General features: G+C 37.1%; 2 pseudogenes; both read left to right on the top strand.

The window, feature by feature from the left end:
• Window positions 1-3084: 3084 nt before the first annotated feature.
• On the top strand, window positions 3085-10482 carry LOC120188442 (annotated as a pseudogene).
• A 2974-nt stretch (window positions 10483-13456) lies between these two features.
• LOC120188443 lies at window positions 13457-24859 on the top strand (annotated as a pseudogene).
• The last annotated feature ends 85 nt before the right edge of the window (window positions 24860-24944 follow it).

The raw sequence follows: 24944 nt of genomic DNA on the forward strand, positions 1-24944 counted from the left end.
TTGTGGGGTGTTTACCTTTCCCATGTGTAATCGACTCCCGAACCTAAAATGAATCTTTGATAAGCGCAAACTAATTTTTGTCTTAAAACTGATTTTTCTTAAAATTGTTTTAAAAGAAGTTTTTAGGTATTCGACCTACCTAACTTAGGTCAATGGCAACTCCAAATCAAATTAATCAAAATTAATAAAAATCCAAAATTTCCAAAATAGGTCGTAAAGTAGGGTTTTCTATTAAAATCAAAACCTTTCGTTTTAAAAAATTGTTACGAAACTGTGAATTGGAAAAAGTTTCTTTTATTGGTTATAAATTTTAATTAAATCTGAATCATTTATTTATTCAAGTTTAATGGCTATAAATTAAATTAAAATTGTTAATTTTACCTAATATAAGTTGATCCTATCCCATAAAGGTACAAATATATAATATTAAAAATAAATGAATAAATATATATGAATAAATTTAACATTAAGTTATTTTATGTTTCATGTGTGGATTTAGTTTAGAGTTGTTTTAGTCTATGTTTGTTTTTTTGGCTTAATAATATGTTATTTTTATTAAAGGAAAATGGTCCTATAAGATTACTTGCCTCGTTAAAAACCCCATTCAATTAAAAGGGGAAAAAAGCACATAATGGTGATCAAAGTTACAGAAGAGACGCCTATATAGACATATTCTCATAGGACCCGACAATAACAAAACACATTACAAAATTCTTAACGCCTGAGAAAATAAAACAGCATAACATTATGATTGTTCTATTTTGGTTTAAGTAGGGTATATATATATATAGTTAGGTGTTATAATGATGTATTATGTTCTTATTGGTAGCAATTATGATTGTTCCATTTTGGTTTAAGTAGGGTATATAAATATATTTTGGTACTTGAATTTACTTTTAAAGCTGAATTTGATATATAAATATTTAGGGTCTAATATGTATCTAGATGTCGTTTTAAAAATTAATTTGATATCTAATTTTATTTGGTCCAATTAGATATTTTAAATTATTTTTTAGTTCAAATTAGTACATAAATTTTGAACAATAAAACAAAAATTTTGATATAAATTTTGAATAAAACTCAATATCATAAGTATCAAGTTAAGCTTCCAAATGAAGTTCAATTGCCAAAATTGTGTATTTATCCTACTTAAAACAATAACTGCCTTTTTAATTATTCGCCATTAGTATCTATCCTACTTAAAACAAGAGTATTAATGGTTAAACTGTTAATTAAATTTGTTCGCTGAACTATTTTTACCATAAATAACTATAAAACAAATGGACTTCTAATTAATAAATAATGACTTGGTTCAGTTTCAATTAACCACTTTTAAACTAAGTTCTTCAACTTCATCATGCACATAGTCTTCTTAAGCTTCAAGAATGCATCAACTTTGCCTATTTTAGTAAAAATATTTGCAATTTGATCTTAAGATCAACAAAATTTTAATTCAATTTACTCATCTCTAACCAAATTACAAATCTCAAGATACTTGTTGATCTTGAGTTAACTCTAACTTAATAATTTTATCACAAACCAAATTACGAATTTTAAGATACTTGTTGATCTTAAAATGAACGTAACTCTTAATTTTTTATCTCTCACCAAATTAATTATGAATCTTGAGATACTTGATCTCAATGTTCTTGCTATATAACTTTGATATATTGAGTTCTTTGACATAGCAATTGCAAATTAGCCATTTTTTTTATCTTCTCAACCTTATTATTTGAGTAGCACTATTGCGTAGACATTATAAATTTGATCTGAATTTGATTATTTAAATCGGTTTATTTGATACAAGACTCGAATGGACTTGAATATGATAGTTTAATCTCGATCCAAAATTTGAAACAGGCCAAATTAAATCAAAATAGACTCAAATTTTACATGAATCGGTATTAACTCGTACCTAATTTGACTCAACCCAAAAATAACTCGAATTTATTTTTCTTCAAAGTCTGATTTGAATTGAACATTTTTCTTCCTAATTATTTAGGTCAGTTTTGGAGGGTACCGTAAATGGAACTAATTAATTGAGTTTTGTAGGGTATACTAAATGTAACTAATTAATTGAGTTTTGGAGGGTACCCTAAATTGAACTAATTAATTGAGGAAAAGCAACCTAACTCAGGCTTAAAGTCAATTTACATAAGCTAATGGGGAGCCTAAATTCAGACGGCAAACACACATATATCACTTGTACTTTTAGACCAAATTAAAGCATATCTACATGTAAATTAAAGTCATTTTGCATAAGCTAATGGGGAGCTTAAATTAAGCACATATATTAACTCAGATGAAATCTGAAGGATCTATTTACTTTATTTGTATTTAAATAAGTTACGAGTCTTTGAAAAAGATTCGGATGAGTCTACATGAAATTAAGGTTTTTTAAAAGAATCCGGTATAATGAAAGGAATTCCAATTATCATACCGGAAAGGAGATAATGGATCCCCTGCCTTAGACCTTTCATCATACCGGATGAGTCTACATGTTATTAAGTAATAGTTATCTGGTAATGTGGCAAACCATTTATCATTGTTAGTAATCGAAATTTAGTTAAAGATTATACGTGCAAAAGTATCCAATTATTGTGACTGCGATTCAAAAGTTGATTAGTTGGGGTATAAGATAAAGTATCTCCTTGCTTTTTTTATATCATGACCACACTTTTTTTAATAATTAAATTAATAAATATAGTTGAAATATTAATTGAGAGAATGTATAAAAAGAAATAGAGTGTGGTCCATTAGTATTTAGTTCGTCTAATGAGAATGAATTAAAGTTACCAAGAATGGAGTAGAATTGTCAAATGGTAATTAGTTTAAAATTAAATTTTATTGAGTGATTAAAATGAATGTTGTTTTCTTAAATCTTGAGTTTCAACAATTGTATCTGTAGGGCGTGTGCATATAATTATCAAACAACCCAACATTGTATATCCATCATACAAGCTTGAATCTCATGGGAATTGCCACCTTCTATAAATGTATACACCAGATAATTTGTTGAGAGTCTGAACTCAAACAATATTTGCAGTTGTTTCATTGATACTAGCATTCAGAGTCATAATCAACATGGTGAAAGACTTGCATGCAGAAGAAGATGATGAGTATTCAGAGCCAGTGAGTCCCACCGAACAGTGTTTGAAAGCTCAGTGCTATCCATTTGCGTTCTTGCCGTTTTGGACTTAGAAATCACTATCGATGATTCTCCGGCCTTATCTTTGCTTCGAGATGTCTTCCATCCGATCAATCCTCGCTTCTCCTCCGTCATGGTACACACTATATATATATGTATATGTTGTCTACATGTAATAATTAGTCCTCTTTCAATGGTGCTAACTATTGAGTTGATCAAGAGAAACAACAGGTTAATGATCAGAATGGTGTAAAGCAGTGGAAGAAGGTTGAAGTAAAGCTGGAAGATCATGTAAATATCCCTGTTTTCCCTCCTGGATTATCTCCTGAATCTTATGACTCTCGTCTAAGAGACTATCTGTCGAACATTACAATGGAACAACTCCCACATAACCGCCCACTGCGGAACATTCATATCATCAAGTACACGACAAGCAACGCTGCTGGTAATCTGATATTCAAGCTCCATCATTCACTTCGTGACGGCCATTCTCTCATGGGAGCTCTTCTTTCTTGTTTTCAAAGAGCTGATACCCCTTCGGTTCCATTGACATTTCCTTCACGTGGTTCTACCCCAACCACAACTTTCTCTCGAGAGCAACAGCATGCTCACAAAAATTCCCAAACTTTTACGGTTAGCTTTCAACACTGTATCGGATTTCGGGTGAAGCCTGTTGAAAAGCACTTACGTTGAAGATGATAAAAGTATGATACGGTCTGGGGATCCCGTGGTAGAGTTCAAGCCATTTGTAATTTCAAAGATCACATTTTCACTTGATTGTTGTGAAATTCGGGTTAATTTCCACCAATAACAGATTCACCTTGAAAACTATTATCTATGTGACTAGTGTGAAAACGATTGTACTAAAAATCACCCCAAGGTAGATTCCCAGGAAAGAGGAGGGGTCACAATGGTCCCTCTTAAAACCCACTTTCCTTAGACAGAACTACCAAGACAAGTAATTTTAATAGGACAATAATTGACAACAACTATATCCGACAATAGCTATTAAATAGACATAAAAGAGAACACCAAAATATTTCACTAATAGAGGAAATATTACAAAGAGAGAAAGAATACAAATAGCCTTTAAAATAGAAGAAGGCTTATATTTGTGGGATGATTAACTAAGGAGGAGGAGGGCTTTATTTATAACAAAAGAATTTCCCCTCCTCCTTATACACAACCAATGTGGGACTTTTGCCAAAAACCAACAAATCTCCACCTTGGCAAATTCCACACACATCTCTAAAAAAAAACAATCTTTTAATTTGTAACAATATTGACCAAATCTAAACAATGTTTAAACTTGACCGCAGTTACCACTTTTGTCAACATATCAGCAGGATTCTCAGTGGTCCGAATCTTCTGGATTATGACTCCACCTTCTTCTAGAATCTCTCGTACAAAGTGATATCGAACATCAATGTGCTTCGTCCTTGCATGGTAAACCTGGTTCTTTGCTAAATGAATAGCACTCTGACTGTCACAGTGCACTTTGATGTGCTTTTGTTCCATTCCCAATTCACCAAGCAACCCTTGAAGCCAAATTGCCTCCTTCACAGCCTCTGTAACTGCCATATACTCTGCCTCTGTAGTAGACAAAGCCACTGTTGACTGTAAGGTGGACTTCCAACTGACTGGTGCCTTTGCAAATGTAAACACATAACCAGTAGTTGATCGACGCTTGTCCAAATCACCTGCATAGTCTGAATCACAATACCCAACTACACACTGACCATCTTGTTTGTCCTGCTGAAAGACCAAACCAACATCTACGGTGTTCAGAATATACCGCAGAATCCATTTCACAGCTTGCCAATGCTCCTTTCCAGGATCATGCATATACCTGCTCACAACCCCAATTGCCTGTGAAATATCGGGTCTCGTACACACCATTGCATACATCAAGCTACCAACAGCACTTGCATACGGAACCTTTGACATGTATTCCCGTTCTGCATCATCCTTAGGTGACATGGATGCACCGAGCTTGAAATGAGGAGCAAGAGGTGTACTAACTGGTTTTGACATCTCATTTATGCCAAAACGTTTTAGTACCTTCCTTAGATATTCTTTCTGAGACAAACAAAGCCTCCCCAATTTCTTATCCCTTGATATCTCCATGCCTAGAATCTTCTTCGCTTCACCAAGATCCTTCATCTCAAACTCCCTGTTCAATTGAGTCTTTAGTTTCGCAATTTCTGTCTGACTCCTGGAAGCTATCAGCATATCATCAATATAAAGAAGAAGATATATATAGGATCCGTCTTCTAGCTCGCGTAAATACACACAATGATCATATTTGCTTCTTGTGTACTTCTGCCCTATCATAAACTTGTCAAATCGCTTGTACCACTGCCTTGGAGATTGCTTCAATCCGTACAACGATTTTTCTAATTTGCACACCATCTCTTCTTTTTCAGCAACTTTGAATCCATCTGGCTGAGTCATGTAGATTTCCTCATCCAAGTCTCCATGTAAAAATGCAGTTTTTACATCCATCTGAACTAGTTCCAAATCCAACAAAATTCTGATGGAGGAATGTTTTACAACTGGAGAAAATACTTCATTATAATCAACTCCCTCCGTTTGAGCGTAGCCTTTAGCCACCAATCTTGCTTTGTAGCGGATGTTATTCTTGTCAGGAAATCCATCTTTCTTTGCATATACCCACTTGCACCCAATTGCCTTCTTTCCCTTCGGAAGACTAGCTAGTTTCCAGGTCTGATTCTTTTGAAGGGATTGCATTTCTTCATTCATGGTAATCCTCCACTTTTTATGTTCTGAACTTTGAACTGCTTCATTAAAAGTGGCAGGAACGTCATCAATTGCAATTGGTGATGCAAAAGAGACCATATCAGCATAACGAGCAGGTTGTCTAATGGTCCTCTTTCCCTTTCTGAGTGCAATTGATTCATGTTGCTGTGGAGGTTCTTGGGTCTGAACCTCTTCTTCATCTGACTCTTCTTCTACCATAGGAGAGTCAACATCATTTTCTTTACTGGTTGGGACAAATTTGCTTCCTTCAAACTCCACCTTTTTGGGAGTTCCATCTGTCTGCTCCAATTTTTCTGAAGTCACCTTTCTCAACATGGTAGATTCATCAAAGGTAACATCCCTGCTGAAGATTATTTTCTTTGTTTCTGGACACCAAAGACGATAGCCTTTCACACCAGAGGTGATCCCTATAAAAATCGCCTTCTTTGCTCTTGGATCCAGCTTTGACTCCTTAACATGGTAGTATGTAGTGGAACCAAACATATGTAAGGAATCATAATCTGTAGCAGGTACTCCAAACCATTTCTCTAATGGTGTTTTACCACCAATAGCAGTCGATGGTAAGCGGTTGACAAGGTGACAAGCATAGACCAAAGCCTCAGCCCAAAATTCTTTGCCTAACCCAGCATTAGACAATATACACCGAACCTTCTCCACTAATGTCCGGTTCATACGCTCTGCCACTCCATTCTGTTGTGGTGTACCTCTGACAGTAAAGTGCCTATCAATACCTTCCTCTTCACAGACTTTCAGAAATGGATCATTTTTGTACTCTCCACCATTGTCTGTACGGAGACGTTTGATTTTTCTGCCTATTTGAGTCTCCATCATCTTTTTCCATTTAAGGAAAAATCCTAGCACCTCATCCTTTGTCTTCATTGGATACACCCAAACTCTCCGGGAAAAATCATCAACAAAGGTGACATAATATTGTGTTCCTCCCAATGAAGTTGTCTTGGAAGGCCCCCATACATCTGAATGAACATAATCCAAAATACCTTTAGTATCATGGATTGTTGTTCCAAATTTCACCCTCGTCTTCTTCCCTTTGATGCAATGCTCACAAAAAGCTAATTTGCAAGCCCGAGCACCCTTCAATAATCCTTGATCTATCAGTAATTTCAAGGATTTTTCACCAACATGCCCCAAGCGCATATGCCATAACCTGGTTGCTTCTGACTCCTGTTCATCAGTAGAAGCTGCCACTGCTGCTGTCCCAACAATTGTACTACCCAGAAAGTAATACACATTGTTTCTTTTCCGGATTCCCTTCATTATCACCAGTGCACCAGAGATAATCCTCATAATCCCATCTTTTGCCCTCACTTCTAAACCTTTTGACTCTAAGGTTCCCACAGAGATGAGATTTCTCATTAAATCTGGTACATAATGGACACCTGTTAAGGTTCTGATTGATCCATCCTGATTCCTCAAGCGAATTGAACCAATCCCAAGTGTGTCAAGAGGGGAATTATTTGCTGTGTAGACAATTCCACCTTTTAGTTCTTTAAAATCAAAGAACCATTCTCTATTGGGGGTCATATGGTGGCTACAAGCTGAATCTAACAGCCATGAACTGGAACAGCTGGTTGATGGCGTAGCAGCGAATGCGAAATCTGAATCTCCATCATCATACTCGACCACATTTGATTCTGAGACAGCCTTCCCCCTTTCAGGTTTGCCTTTATTCTTTAGCCTGGGACATTCTTTCTTCCAGTGCCCTTTTTCTCGACAAAAGGCACATTCATCTTTGCTCAATCTGGACTTTGACTTCGATCTCCCTCTGCTTCCTTTATTCTGACTCTTGGAACGGCCTCTAACAACAAGAGCTTCTGCTTCGACACTTGTGTTTTCTTGTTTGTCTTTCTTTCTCAATTCATAACTATACAAGGCAGCAGTTACTTCACTAAGAGACACATCAACCTTCCCATGAAGTAGAGTAGTTTCAAGATACTCAAACTCATCAGGAAGTGATCCCATCAACATCAGAGCCAGATCTTCGTCTTCAAAAGTCACGTTCATATTCATCAGATCAGTCACCAGCTGATTAAAGCTAGTAATGTGATCATTCATAGTGGTACCTGGTACATAGTTGAAGCGGAACAGTCTCTTTTTCATGTAGAGTTTGTTCTGACTGCTTTTCTTCAAAAATTTCTCCTCCAGTGCCTTCCACAATTTACTTGCAGAAGTTTCCTTAGAAAATGCATACTTCTGCTCTCTAGAAAGACACGATCGAATAGTACCACATGCCATTCTATTGATCCTCTTCCATTCTTTCTCCTCAACATCATCTGGTTTCTCTCCTTCAATAGCAATGTCTAGACCCTGCTGAAATAGGGCATCTAGAACCTCGCTTTGCCACATGCCGAAATGACCGGTGCCATCAAAAATCTCCACTGCAAATCTAACATTTGTCACAGCATTTCTTGCCAAAATTGAAGATGAAGAAGCGTCTGCCATTTCTGCTACAAATTCTATTTAATAGCTGCCAATACAGAATGTCAATTATCCCAAGGAAATTTTTCTGATGTGGAAGATCAGCCTAAGCCGCAACCACAGAGCATACTAAAATAAACCAAGAGCGCTGATACCAATTGTTGTGAAATTCGGGTTAATTTCCACCAATAACAGATTCACCTTGAAAATTATTATCTAGGTGACTAGTGTGAAAACGATTGTACTAAAAATCACCCCAAGGTAGATTCCCAGGAAAGAGGAGGGGTCACAATGGTCCCTCTTAAAACCCACTTTCCTTAGACAGAACTACCAAGACAAGTAATTTTAATAGGACAATAATTGACAACAACTATACCCGACAATAGCTATTAAATAGACATAAAAGAGAACACCAAAATATTTCACTAATAGAGGAAATATTACAAAGAGAGAAAGAATACAAATAGCCTTTAAAATAGAAGAAGGCTTATATTTGTGGGATGATTAACTAAGGAGGAGGAGGGCTTTATTTATAACAAAAGAATTTCCCCTCCTCCTTATACACAACCAATGTGGGACTTTTGCCAAAAACCAACATTGATCACATTGAACAAATCATGAACAAGCTTGGAGTGGTATGTTTCTGGTACTAAGTACTAACAATCTCAGTAATAAGCTTTTGTTTGTATAAACTCACTTCCTTTCACTTTTGGGGTCACTAAACAGACGGTAAATGATGTAATTACGGGAATAATTTTAATTTCCTTGGGGCTCGATCATACATGCAAGGAACAGTTGGAGAAAGCAGTAAGAAGAGTAATGAACGTTCAACAGAACTTGTGCTGCTGAATTCAAGGGCCATTTGAGAGTACAAGTCGGTGAAGGAGATGCTCAAACCAGGTGCTGACAAAGCATGGGGAAACCAGTTCTCGTTCTTGCATGTTTCGTTACCAGAATTACAAAGTGTCGAATTCTGAAATCCGCTTGATTTTGTTCAGAATGCACACAAGCTTATCCAGAGAAAACGAAACTAAGGAGCTGTTTTTCTTACTGGTCGCTTTCTAGAGTGTTTGAGGAAATATAGAGGCCCCGAGGTAAATATATTAATTCTTGTATGTTTAACTTGAATCTCAGGTTTGTTGTAAATATAATGACATATCATATGTAACAGGCAGCAGCTAAATACATCCACAGCACATTGAAGAACTCCAGCTTGGGAATCACGAATCTGATTGGACCGGTGGAACAAATGGCGTTGGCCAATCAACGAGTCAAAAGCTTGTATTAATTTTATGGTGGCTGGCTCGCCTCAGATTTGGTTGTGTTACAGGTTTTGCTAAAACTTATGTATTATATATATATTAGAAAATAAGATTATTGTAAAACAAAACCATTAGTATTGATCAATAAATAATGATGTAAAACAAAACCATTAGTATTGATCAATAAATAATGATGAAATAATATGAGAAATAGAATGTTTTATTGTGTTGTGGTGAAAATCACTACCTTAGAAATAATTTCGTCTTGATAAGTGTATTCTTGAAGAAAAAGAGACATTTACTGTCAAGGTTAACACATCCATCCAAACCTCGTACATGCAAAATGAGGAAGTGAAATTCACTTGTGATATTCTCTTCGACAAAATTTGTCTGAAAGATAAAATTATCAAATGATAACTACACACTCTAACCACTCACTAAATATAGATAACTAACTCCTCATAATTAGTCTCCACTATTTGCAATAATTACAATATATAGATACATTGATGGAGATTTTACACTTTGCAGAGTTTAATGACAACTGTGGTGAGTTACATGGCTCTTAATCTTGGGGTCGTGGGATCGAATCACACGGGGAGCAATTCATAATTTGGAGGTCTCTACGGAAGCTGCTCTCAACCTGACATTGGGGGCAGTCTACTATCTTATCTCCGCTTACCCCATTATATATGGGAATAAGGGTCAGCTAATTTTTTTTTTAGTGGTGAGTTACATGGGAAGGCTGAGGATTGCAATTGGAATCAAGAAAGGCTACATAGATCTGAAAAGTTGAAGTAGTCTATCGAGAACGCCTTTTGGATGATAATAGAGGCTGCCAATGAAGTTGATTGATTGAAATGAGTATCGAAACTCCTAAACATATTATTCCGGAAGTATCAAAATTTTCTTGATAAGTATCAAAATTTATTGTAATCCGAGTATCGAAACTCCATAACCTATTATCTTTTAAGTATCGGAACTAATAGACAAGAGTTTCGTGACTACTTCAGCAATTATGTCAAGCATCAAATTTAACTCAATCATACTTTGATCAAGCTTTCGGTTCAAGACATAGCAATATGATAATAGCTTACTTTGAGAAAAATTGATCTGTTAACACGTAACACTGTAGTCACCATTTTTTAACCAATAAATATTATTATTATTATTATAAAATATTATTATTATTTATTACAAACCTAGGCCCAACATTCAAACTCAGACCAGGGCCCAAACTAAAAAAATCCTAAGCCCATAACCCTACCTGTTTTGGTTAACTTTAACCCTAATTTTAGGATTATCACCATCTAGTTTTGATAGCCACAGTCTCTGTCGCCATCGCCAACTGAGTTCATCCTATGTACAGTCGCACCGATCGTCACTGCCGTCAAGCCTAGAAAAACCAAATCTCATAAGAAATCTCAACAAAATCTAGAAAAATTTGGGGCATTAAAAACACAAGTCATCACATGCATAGGCAAACAGGGACTGTTAGAGGAACAAGTAGGGAATAGGTTTTTTTATTCTTATTTCTGTAAAATTTCGAGTATAAAAGACTGAAAATAAACATGTAAAGGGGATTCTTCTTCCCTCATTTTCGGAATACAAAAGCTAAAAAAATATTTAAATGTAAAAAAACATTTTCTTTTCAGTTTTTTTTCAGCAAGTTTCGAAATAAATAATAAAAAAAGGTCTAAGAGATTACCTGAAAGGGGAGTCAAAACCAAAGGATTGGTTCGTCTTCATGGTGGTTGGAGTGGGGAAGCCGAAGGGTCGAGTTTTTAGGAGTGTTTAGGGGTTGTTTTTGCAGTTGCAGGTTTCGGTTTTGGGTTTAGATGTGTAGGGTGTTATAGATTTTGGGTTTTGGGTTTATAGAAAAATATAGCTTGATAATTAGAATAGAAAAGAGATAATAGTTTGCTAACTAATTGTGTAGTTTACCCTTGATGTTATACACGAATTTTATAAGCAACTTGGATAATTAGTAGTAACTTTATTATACAATATATACAATAGTTAGGAATATGTATGGGTCGGATTAGATTTATTTTTCAGCTACATCAATCCAATTCAAGAATTTCATACTTCCACCCGACTCGACTTTAGAGGAGTTGCACCTACCCCAAATTCAACTCGAAACTTGAGGGTGAAAATTCACCCAACTCTCGTCGACTCGACATCAACCTTCAAAACCCCATATTCACTAAACCAAAAGTAATATTTTACAAATAATAATAATAATAATAATAAACAAATAAACATGTAAAAAAAAGAGTTAGAAAAAAGAAACAAACTAAAAAAAACAAAAACAAAACAAAATAGAGAAAATCTTCATCTTTTTAGCATTGTGGTTTTCGTAAATCGATGACTATTTTCAACAATCGCAATGGCAAATAGACTCCTCTTAATGAAGAAAATGATATAGATATGTTTTGATTCAATATGACGGTGGAGGAAGTAAATTAAAAACAAAGGAGACGAAGACTTTGGTCTAGATTTGTGGACATCAATGTATTTTTCTGTGAAAGAGACATTAACTTAGAAATTAGGGTGCTTAAAAGGAGATTTTGAAAAAATTTAGAGTTCAATGGAAACCAACGACGATGATCGATATGACAATTGGTCCGATTTCAAGTGATGATTTTAAAGTTTTATAAATTTTAGAGTAAAGAGATAAGAGAATTTGTGGGAGAGAGAGTGAAGAAGGAAAAATGAGATTTAAAACTAAAAAATGTTTCTTATAGTAAATTATTTCGATTAGAGAATTTTTACTCTAAATCCGACTCTAATCCAAGCTCAATCCTGATTATCCCTCTCCAAAATTTTGAATCGCCCTAACTCGAGCCTAGTTTTTAAAGGAAAAATATATCCCTACAAAATTGAGTCAAACTGAAATTTGTTCGGTCTAAGTCTCATTTTCATCCTTGATAATGGCTTGTACGATTTATAAAGAAAAGGGAAAAAATTAAATAAAAAAACCTTAAAGGTGAATTTTGTCCGGCTTGGGTTTTTAAACATACACCTATTAAGAATAATCGAAGGTAATATCTATACATGCACGTTTCTATCGCCTCCTGTTTGTGTTTATGCTAACACATTTTTTACCTTTACTGGACATGTTTCTTATTTTCGGATAAAAAATGTTTAAATTTTTCTTTAGTTTTCATTTTTCTTTATTTTGGTCCCTTACAATGTCAACTTGATCATATATTACTAAAAGTTCAGGTATGCAAAAGTGCGTTCAATTAGTCATGTTTTTCTTAGGTTTGGGTGCTATGTACATAAAATTATTTCCAAATCTAACCATATGTTTCTTTTTTGGATTTTAGTCAAAAAGTGTTATTTTAATAGTGAATAGACTGATGATTTTTTTCGACGATCTTAATAGTGAATAGACTCTTCTTAGTGAAGGAAACGATATAGTTTTATTTTGATCTAATTTGACGGTGGAGGAATGAGATCAAAAACAAAGGAGACGAATGATTTGACTTAGATTCGTGGACATCAATATATTTTTCAGTGAAACGGACACCAGATTCTGATTATCCATGTCCCATATTTCGACCCACCCTAACTCGAACCTGGTTTTTAAAGAAAAAATATGGCCCTACAAGTAAGACTGGAACTTATCAAGTCTGGATCTCATGTTGATCCCTAATAATGACTTGCATGATTTATAAAGAAAAGGGGGGAAATTAAAAAACCTTAAAAGTGAATTTTGTCCCCTTATAGGCTCGAACATTTAAACATATACTTTTTTAGAATGATTAAAGTTAATGTCTATACATACACATTTCCGTCACCTCTAGCATGACCTCATGCTAACATGTCTTTAACATTTACCGAACGTGTTTCTTATTTTAGTCTCTTACAATGTCAGCTTAATTGTGTATCACTAAAGTTTCAGGTACGTAAAAGTGAGTTCAATTAGTCGGATTTTTCTTAGGTTTGGGTGCTATGTGCATAAAAGTATGTCCAAATCCAACCATATGTGTCTTTTCTGGATTTCAGTCGAAGAGAGTTATTTTAATAAATAATTGATATATTTGAATAAGAAAACCTGTAATAACTGTTTGATTGAGTAGAGAAAGTTTCATTGGGCATATTTATGTATCTTTACTAATAAAAGATCCTTTTAGTGCTCCAGCAAAACCCATTACTTTGTTTTCAAATGGGCTTCATTTATGAAAACCGTAAACAACTAGGTGTTCATGCAATTAGTCCTCTTTGGCTCTTTCAATGGTGCTAACTATTGAGTTGTTCATGAGAAACAACAGGTTAATGATGAGAATGGTGTAAAGTAGTGGAAGAAGGTTGAAGTAAAGCTGGAAGATCATGTAAATGTCCTTGTTTTTCCTCTTGGATTATCTCCTGAATCTTACGACTCTCATCTAAGTGACTATTTTTCGGAGATTGCAATGGAACAACTCTCACATAACCGACCACTGTGGAACATTCATATCATCAAGTACCCGACCAGCAACGCAGCTGGTAATTTGATATTCAAGATCCATCATTCACTGGGTGACGGCTATTCTCTAATGAGTGCTCTTCTTTCTTGTCTACAAAGAGCTGACAACCATTCGGTTTCATTGACATGTTCTTCACTTGTTTCTGCCCTGTTAGAACTATAGGTTGTTATACAGTTGAGAGCGTTGGGAGCAGTTAAGATTTTGTTGAGAGTTGGTTACGATTGCATGCCTGGAGAGTGAGCTATGATGTACCTATATAAGCATGGCCTAGTGCCTTTGTAAAAGCAGTGAATATGAAATCATGTTCTTGATGTTAGTATAGAATTCTTTACATGGTATCATTCGTCATTCGTCCTGGATAGTTTATTGTTGCGTAACTGAAAGGTGGTTCTTGCTTGAAGCTGGTGTTTCACTCGACTAAAGGTTGCTTCAAGAAATAACGTGATGTTCACAAATAAGAAAGTGAATCTGGTTCTTGATGAGACAAACCTCCTGCTATGGAAACAATAAATCCTTTTTACTGTGAAAAGTCATCGTTTAGAAAGGTTACTGACCGATGCAATGCAATCTCCACCTGTGATGGTTACTGATGATCATGGTGTGTTGATTGCTAATGAGGTGTATGAAGACTTTGTTTCTCAGGATAGTGTTGTGGCTTCCTGGCTCTTATCTACCAATGGTAGTCACTTGCTTCCTCACCTTGTTGGTACAGAAATAGTTGTTGTTGTGTGGAGTATTATCTTGCAATTCGTTACCAATCGATCCAAAACATCTATTATGAATCTACACTGCAAGTTGTAATCCCTTGGAAAGGGGGATGATAGTATGAGGGTGTTCCTTACTAGGGTTAAGGAAGTGTGTGATGCTTTGGCATCCTGTGGTAGTCCAGTTCCTATTGTGGAACATATTACCAGCATTCTCAAAGGACTTCTGAGAGATTATCGACCATTCATGATTGTTATAACGTTTAGTGGTGTGTCTCTTCCCTTAGATAAAGTCTATATTATGTTGGTTGATGCTGAAACGCAACTGGTTGGGTTTACCGCTCAAGAAGAAAATGTTATTGCAAGTGCTCATGTTGCTCATGGTACAATAAGCAATGTTGGTGATGATAATCGTAATCCAGCATATTGTTTCCAATCTGGTGGTTGTTCTGCAGGACGTGGTCGAGGGAGGCCACGTGTTCAATGCAAACTTTGTGGAAAGATTGGGCATCTTGTTAATCGATGTTGGTATAGGTTCTATGAAACAGTCAATGATGTTGAAGATGATGTTGGTTAGTTCCGTTCTAAGAAAGGTTCAGCTAGTGCCAACTTTACAGTTGTGGAAAATTCTAGTTGTGAGTATTGTCACACGGACAACTCAGGTAGATGAATTACCTTATGCTCATGCTGAGTTGGCAACTGGTTCAAGTCAATGGGTGATTGATTCAGGTGCTACGCATCATGTTACACCTAAATCCAAGAACATCACTCAATGAGCTGAGCATTTTGGTCCAGGTAATCTAGTTGTGGGTAATGGTATGTCATTAGAAGTTAATATGTTTGGTAGTGATGTGTTACCGTCATCATATCGTCTATTGCTTTTGAATGATCTTTTACATGTACCTATTGTAACAAACAACTTACTTTCGGTTTTAAAGTGTGCTAGGGACAATGGAGTTTACTTCGAGTTTTATGTGCATGGGTGTTATGTTTGTGATAGCTCTACGGGTGAAGTGTTACTTTCAGGGAAGATTAAAGATGGTATGTATGTGTTTTCAGATTTTGGCTCGCCAGGTGTTTGTGACAAAGCTCAAGCTAATCTTGCTGATGTTAGTGGTCCTAGTCTATTTGAAATATGCATAGGAGGTTAGGTCATGCCAGTTATAATATTGTAGTGAGAGCATGTAAAGCCATTGATGTATCATTCTCTTTAAATGTTAATAAAAAGTGTGATGTGTGTGTATTGGCAATAGCCACAAGTTGCCATTTTCTCATTCTACTGTTGTTTATTATGCTCCTTTTGAGTTAGTGTTCATTGATCTTTGGGGTCCAGCTCATGTTGCCTCCAAAGGGTTTAAGTATTATTTGACATTTGTTGATGCATATTCAAGACAACATGGATATATTTTCTGCAAAACAAGGCTCAAGCTATCATGGTATTTCGATTATTTTAAAAGTTAGTGTTGAATCAGTTTGGTGTTTTAATTAAAGCAATCCAAAGCAATTGGGGTGGAGAATACAAGAGTTTATCTCGTGTTTTGCTACAAGATGGAATCAATCATAGGTTTTCATGCCCTCACACCTCTGAACAGAATGGAGTTGTGGAGATGAAACACAAACATATCATTGAGCTGGCCTTAGTCTTGTTAGCTCAAGCATCTATGCCTATGCAATATTATTTTATGCTTCCATGACTGTTGTGTATACTATTAATAGGTTACCAACAAAAGTATTGAATGGTACGACACCATGTGAAAAGCTGTTTGGGAAGAAACCAGATTATGCTTCGATGAAAGTGTTTGGGTGCAAGTGTTTTCCCCATCAGAGACTGTTGCAAACACATAAGCTTGAGTTTAGGTCTCAAGTATGCATCTTCTTAGGTTATAGCTTACAACACAAAGGGTATATTTGCCTTACATTGAGTGGGAGGATTTATGTGTCTCGCCACGTGGTTTTTGATGAGTTTGTTTTTCCATTTGCAGGTCTAGATAACAAATCTTCTATAACAGGTGCAGGTGGGGTGTTTGGAGTAGAGCCAACTGATCTAGAGATTGTAGCTGATGTTCAGCAGTTACGAGCAGTAACATACACTATAGAGATGTATGGTTTTGTGCAGGGTGATTCAGGAGTGGAACACTTGAAGTAACTGATGAGTCTGTTCCTGCAGTAAGTTTTGATGAGGTAGTGGTTTATGGTGATCAAACTGACATGCACAATAGTGATGATGCTATGCAAGAACCTTTGTTGTCCAATGCTGATGATGGTGTTGTGCAAGAATCCTTGGTATCTATTGTACCTGCTGTAAATACTCATCTTATGCTCACGAGGAGAAAGTGTGGTGTTTTCATATCTAAGTTGTATGTAATATCTTCAGAAATAGTGGAACCAACCAATGTGTATGATGCATTGAAGTCTCCCAATTGGAAAGCATCAGAGTATGCTGAATTTGATTTGTTGCAGTGTAATGGTACATGGACTGTGATGAAGTTACCACCTGGGAGATCAATTATAGGGTATAAGTGGTTGTTCAGACTGAAGACTAATCCAGATGGGTCAGTTCAGCGATACAAGGCTCGCTTGGTTGTCAAGGGTTACTCATAAGTGACAGGGTAGGATTTCACCGAGACCTTTAGTCCATTAATTAAATTTCCTACAATTCATGTGGTCTTGTCATTAGTTGTAACAAGACAGTGGCAGCTGCGTAAGATTGACATAAATAATGTGTTTTTAAATGGAGACCTACATGAGGATGTGTACATGCAGCAGCCACCAGGGTTTGAGCAGTATGCTGATGATGGCAGCCAGCTTGTGTGCAAGTTGAACAAGGCGTTGCATGGTCTTCGACAAGCGCCTAGGAATTAGCAAACACGATTGAAGCAATATCTGCTTCAGCTTGGGTTCGTTAAGTCTAGGGCTGATACATCGTTGTTCATTTGCAATAACAATGGTGTTTATACGTATATGCTAGTTTATGTTGATGATATTGTGGTTACTGGCAGCTCAAATATAGCAATTAATGATGTGGTTCGTCTGTTGAGTCTTGCATTCTCATTAAAAGATTTAGGAGAGCTTGGTTACTTTCTTGTTATTGAGATTAAAAGGTGTGGAGGATCGTTAGTGCTAAGTCAACGCAAATTTGTCTTTAAGTTGTTAACAAAAATAGGTATGGATAAAGTCAGTTCGGTGGTAACGCCTATGGTTCTGGGCAAGCTGTAGTTTGATGTTAGTGACCTATTGTGTGATGCAAGAGAGTATCGTACCATCGTTGGAGCATTGTTATATGCATGTCATACTCGACCTGATATCACTTATAGTGTGAATCAAGTAGCTCAATACATGCATGCACCACGTAATGGTCATCTGGTTGATGTTAAAAGAATACTTAGATATCTTGCAGACACACTTGAGTATGGCCTAGTGATATCTCCATATGGAGTGAATATGAAGATAGTGGTGTTTGCTGATGCAAATTGGGGTGGTAATCTTGATGATATGAAGTCTATTTGTGGGTACGGTGTGTTTGTGGGGGATAATCTTGTGTCCTTGACTTCTAAGAAGCAAAAGATAGTTTCAAGGTCCACTATGGAAGCTGAGTATCGCAGTGTAGTTGATGCAGCAGCAGAGGTGTCTTGGGTTGATGCACTTCTTTCAGATATGGGAGTTGTGAAACAAAGAGTGCCAGTTATCTGGTGTGATAATAGTGGTGATGTGGCCATGAGTAGCAATCCAGTATATCATGCAAAGGCTAAGCATGTGGAGTTTGATGTGCATTTTGTGCGAGAGAAGGTTGCTGCTAAACAAGTTATTAACTATGTTCCGACAAGTCACCAGGTTGTAGATGGGCTTACTAGGCCGTTGTCCAGACCTTTGTTTGAGTAGTTTAGGTCTAAAGTTCAAGTGTTTTCGTTTAATAGAAGAGAATAAAAAGAAAGTAGGGAGAATGTTAGAACTATAGGTTGTTATACAATTGAGAACATTGGGAGCAGTTAAGAGTTTGTTGAGAGTTGGTTACGATTGCATGCCTGGAGAGTGTGAGCTATGATGTACCTATATAAGCATGGCCTAGTGCCTTTGCATGCCCCAACCAAAAATATTTCTCTCGAGAGCAACAACATGCTCACCAAAATTCCCAAACTTTTACGGTTAGCTTTCGACATTTTATCAGATTTTGGGTGGAGCCTGCTTAAAAGCACTTATGTTGAAGATGATAGAAGTATGATAAGATCTGGGAATACCGTGGTAGAGTTTATTAGAGCTATGACACGTGCAGTGAGTGAGTATTGCTGCAAGAATAGTTGAGCTGGTGATAAGCTGTTAAGAAACCTCTAAAATATTATATATATATATATATATATATATATATATATATATACATGATAATTGTGTATTGTTAAACGCAGTATGTTATTTCATTAATAAAATTCTTTGCTTCTTGATTGAGTAATTCATCATGGTATCAATCGCTGGTGTTCCTGGCCCCTATTAGCTTTCTTCTGCTGTGCAAAGTTTGGTCATGGAATTTCCATTGCAGAACTCAAAGACCTTCTCTCATTAGAAGGTTAATGTAATGCTCGACGAAATGAATTTTCTGCTTTGGAAGCAGCAGGTGCTAGTTACAGTCCGTAACCATCGATTGAAGCGTCTACTTACTGGTGCAGCTGCAACGCCACCAGAAACGGTGGTTGACGATAATGGCGATGTTCGGATTAATGAAGAGTACAAAGATTTTGTTGCACAAGATAGTGCACTGGCTTCTTGGCTTATTTCTACCATCAGTGCACCGCTTCTTCCTCAGTTTATTGGAGCCGAATCTGCTTCAGCTGTTTGGACCACAGTACTACAGTTTTTCTCGACTCGATCAACGACGGCTGTAATGAATCTTCATTACATACTGCAGTCTCTGAAAAAAGGAGGTGATACTATGAGAGTTTATCTTACGCGAGTCAAAGAGGTCTGTGATGCCTTGGAATCGTGTGGCAGCCCGGTTCCTTCTGTCGAACGCATTGCCAGTATTCTAAAAGGCCTCTCTTGTGAATATCAGTCATTTATGGCTATTATAACTACAATAAAAGATACTCTAACCCTTGATAACATCTATATTATGTTGCTTGATGCTGAAATGCAACTTGCAGGTTTTGATGAGCATAATGAAGTGTTACCCATGAGTGCTCATATTGCTCAGGGAGAAGGACGTGGCTCCTCTTTTCCTAATACTCATGCTGACCAACGAGCCAATTATCTTACTGGGTCTCAAGTAAATAATGGCAGAGGCAGAGGTAGGTCGCACTTACGGTGCCAATTGTGTGGCAAGATCGGCCACCTAGTAGACTGTTGTTGGCATAGGTTTGATAAAGAATTTTCCTGTGTTACAATCGATAATCGAGCTTCCTACAGGAATGATTCATATACCTCCTCTAACGATACATGCGAATGATGTGGTAAAAATCGACCAGGCTCCTCGAGTCTGCCCCAAGCAAACACGGTTAATGCCAGTAACAGTTTTAATAGGTGGGTAGTGGATTCTGGTGCGACACACCATGTCACCTCCGAAGCATCGAATATCATGAACCCGTCTGAGTTCCATGGCCCAGGTAAAATTGTTGTTGGCAATGGTATGCATCTTGGTGTTAATATGGTTGGTCAGTCATCTGTTCCTTCTTCCTCTCGTGCTCTTCTACTCAAAGATTTATTACATGTGCCCCAAATTACTAAAAACCTTCCGTATCGAAGCCTGCTAGGGACAACGATGTGTTTCTAGAGTTTCATGCTAATCGGTGTTGTGTTCGTGATGAAAAGACTGGTTGTGTTTTACTTCAAGGAAAAGAGAATGGCGGGTTTTACTCCTTTGCAATGAATTCCAAAGATTGTACTACTCATGCAGCTGAAGTGCATACTGTCTCCATGAAAGGTTCTGCTGATGAGCTTTGGCATAGGCGCCTTGGCTATCCTGCATTTCATACTCTAGTTACGTTGTCTTCTACACTTTGTGTCAAATTTAAGTTTGATGTAAATAAGGAGTGTATTGCTTGCTATATGGGCAAGAGTCACAAAATGCCTTTTGTTGAATCAAAAACAGTATTTTCTTCTCCATTTGAGCTTGTGTTTACTGATTTATGGGGACCCCCTCATATTTCCTCTAATGGCTTTTGATACTATGTATCCTTTGTTGATGCATTTACTAGACACACCTGGTTATACCTTTTGAAGACTAAAGATGAGATTGTTTTAGCCTTTGATTTATTTCAAAAGCTAGTTAATAAACAGTTTGGTTGTTCAATTAAGGTTGTCCAAAGCGATTAGGGGGTGAATTTCGCAGCCTGTCTTCCTTCTTGGCTAAGTGTGGTATTATTTATAGGCTAAGCTGTCCACATACGTCTGAACAAAACTGTGTTGTTGAAAGAAAGCACAACCATGTTATCGAGCTTGCCCTGGTGTTGTTGGCTCAAGTTGCTATGCCAATAAAATACCAGTCTTATGCGGTTATAGCTGTTGTCTACTTAATTAATAAGCTACCCACGAGAGTTCTTCAAGGGGTATCACCTTTTGAAAAATTAATGCAAAAGCCACCAGATTATACTATGATGCGAGTTTTTAGATGCCAGTGCTTTCCCCATTTGAGACCATTTCAGAATCACAAGCTTGCATTTCGCTCTTGAGCATGTGTATTTTTGGGTGTCAGTCCACAGCATAAAGGATATCAGTGTTTGGTTCTAGATGGCCGCGTGTATATTTCTCGTCATGTGGTTTTTAATGAACACGTGTTTCCTTTTTCAGGTACAATCAGCAGTGAAGAGCATGCTTCGAATGTGTCCTCTACTCTATCACCCTCACTGAGCTTAGTAGCTAATCCTAAACAAATTGTGTTCCAATCTACATCTCGGCTAGCATGTGCATCGCCATTAAGTGCTGCAAGGAATAATGATGAAACAACATTTCCCCTGGAGTCTACAAATAATGATGGCTCTCACACATGTCAGCAGTCTGAATCTTCATTAAGGTCTGAAAGTAATTCTGGTAACGATGGTTCTCATAGCCCTCAACAATATGGGTCTCTATCTGGGACTAGAGATGATACCCCTGATCTAGCTCATAATATGGACAATACAATTTTGTCTGCTGCTAATCCAATTCCTGAAGTTTTTGTGCCTTCCTTGACTGTTGCAGTTTCTGTGCCTTCCTCAAGTAGAGTTCTTTCTGCTCCACAACGTGTTCATCATATGATGACACGCAGTTGATGTGGTGTTTTTAAGCCAAGAGCATATGCGGCTGAATGCACTGAAGATGTTCCAGGCTCGATTCATGAGGCGTTTCAGGTGGTGCATTAGAAATAGGCAATTCAAGATGAATATGATGCATTGCTCAAAAACAACATGTGGGTTCTTGTTAGTCTTCCAGAAGGCCGAACTCCAGTTTGTTGCAAATGGTTGTTCAAAGTAAAATGCAATTCAGATGGCTCCGTGTTGCGATACAAAGCATGGTTAGTTGCAAAAGGTTTTTCACAAGTTCCTGGCTGTGACTTCAAAGAGACATTTAGTCCTGTTGTCCGATTTTCAACCTTTAACATAATTCTCGCTATTGTTGTACATAATGGCTGGAAACTTAGGCACGTTGACATAAATAACTCCTTTTTCAACAGGGAGCTGCTCGAGGATGTGTACATGCAGCAGCCCCCAGGCTTCGAAAAGATGGATGAGCATGGAAAGCCACTTGTTTGTAAACTTCAGAAAGCCTTATATGGGCTTAGACAAGCGCCAAGGAACTGGCATGAGAAGTTAAAGCAGAACCTGCTGCAAATTCATTTCAATGTGTCTCGAGTTGATCCTTCACTATTCCATAAGCTCACATCTTGTGGAGTCATACTGGTGTATGTTGATGACATAGTCATTACAGGATAGTCCTTGAATGATGTTGAAGAAGTTGTGGTCTTGCTAAAAGACAGATTTTCATTAAAAGATCTGGGGGAGTTGAGCTACTTCCTGGGAATTGAGGTTAAGCGCTCTAAGGAGGCTGTGTTCTTGAATCAAAAGAAGTTTGTGTTGGAACTTTTAGAAAAAATAGGTATGTTGAATGCTACTGGCTGCAATACCCCGATGATTATGTCCTATAAACTCTCGCATGAGGAGGGTGATTTAGTTCGAAATGCAACTGAATATCGAAGTGTGGTTGGATCTCTCCTTTATGTGTGTCATACAAGGCCTGACATTTCTTTCAGTGTTGGGCGAGTTTCACAATTCATGAACTCCCCTAGAGAGTCTCACTTTACTGCAGTTAAAAGAATCTTGCAATACTTGGCTGCCACTTTAGATTATGGTCTTCGTTTTTCTGCTTCAGCAGCTAGTTTAGATGTTTTAGCTTTTGCTGATGCAGATTGGGGCTCTAGCATTGACGATCGTCGATCCATATCAGGACATGGAGTGTTTTTGGGATCGTGTTTGGTTGCTTGGTCGTCGAGGAAACAAAAAATTGTCTCGAGGTTTACTATGGAAGCAGAATACAAGAGCGTTGCAGATGCTACTGCAGACATAACTTGGGTGACTGCCTTGTTAAATGATCTTGGTGTTCCACAAATATGTACACCAGTTATTTGGTGTGACAACTCCAGCACAGTGGCCTTAAGTGCCAATCATGTGTATCATGCTCAATCGAAGCACGTTGAGCTAGACATATATTTTGTACGTGAAAAAGTTACAGCAGGTCAACTTTGTGTTAACTACGTGCCAACCTTGCATCAAGATGCTGATGGTTTTACAAAGCCATTGTCGAAGGCTGCGTTTGAAAGCTTTCGAGCCAAAGTTTGTGTCCAGCAAAACTAAACAACAGAAGGAAAAGAAGCGGGAAGAATATTAGAGCTATGACACGTGCAGTGAGTGAGTATTGCTGTAAGAATAGCTAAGCTGGTGATAAGTTGTTAAGAAATCAGCTAGAATTTGTTAGGTTTAACAAATTTCTGTTAAGTGCAGTTGAGGGTAAAAAAAAGAAACCTCTAAAATATTTTGTATATATACATGATAATTGTGTATTGTTAAACGCAGTCTGTTATTACATTAATAAAATTCTTTGCTTTTTGATTGAGTAATTCATCAGAGTTCAAGCCATTTGTAATTTCAACAATTACATTTTCACTTGATCACATCAAACAAATCAAGAACAAGCTTGGAGTGGTATGTTTCTGGTACTAAGTAATAACTATCTCAGTAAGCTTTTGTTTGTATAAACTCGCTTCCTTTCTCTTTCGGGGTCACTAAACAGACGATAAATGATGTAATTGTGGGAATAGTTTTCCTCGGGCTCGATCATACATGCAAGGAACGGATGGAGAAAGCAGTAAGAAGAGTAATGAACGTTCAACAACACTTGTGCTGCTGAATACAAGGGCCATTCGAGATTACAAGTCGGTGAAGGAGATGCTCAAACCAGGTGCTGACAAAGCATGTGGAAACAAGTTCTCGTTCTTGCATGTTTCATTACCAGAATTAAAAAGTGTCGAATCCTGCAATATGCTTGATTTTGTTCGGAAAGCACACAAGGTTATCCAGAGAAAACGAAACTCGGGAGTTGTTTTTTTCTTACCGGTCGCTTTCTAGAGTGTTTGGGGAAATATAGAGGCCCCGAGGTATATATATTAATTCTTGTAAGTTTTAACTTGAATCTCAGGTTTGTTGTGAATATACTAATAGATCATATATAGCAGACAGCAGCCAAATACATCCAGAGCACATGAAGAAACTCCAGCTTGGGAATCACAAATCTGATTGGACCGTTGGAACAAATGGCGTTGGCCAATCATCCAATCAAAAGCTTGTATTTTATGATGGCTAGCTCGCCTCAGGTTTGTTTGCGATACAGATTTTGCTAAAACTTATGTATTATATATAGATACACATTGATGGAGATTTTGCACTTTGCAGAGTTTAGTGACAACAGTGGTGAGTTACATGGGGAAGCTGAGGGTTGCAATTGGAACCGAGCTAGAAAGGCTACATAGATCCCGGAAAGTTGAAGTCATCTATCGAGCACGCTTTTGAGATGATAATGGAGGCTGAAGTTGCTTAGTTAAAACAAGGAGTATCGAAACTTCTAAACACACTATTCAGGAAGTTTCAAGACTTTGTCCTTCAAGTATCAAAACTCCGAAACC

This window comes from Hibiscus syriacus, unplaced genomic scaffold (genome assembly GCF_006381635.1).
Source record: "Hibiscus syriacus cultivar Baekdansim isolate YM2019G1 unplaced genomic scaffold, ASM638163v2 tig00116944_pilon, whole genome shotgun sequence".
Lineage (NCBI taxonomy): Eukaryota > Viridiplantae > Streptophyta > Magnoliopsida > Malvales > Malvaceae > Hibiscus > Hibiscus syriacus.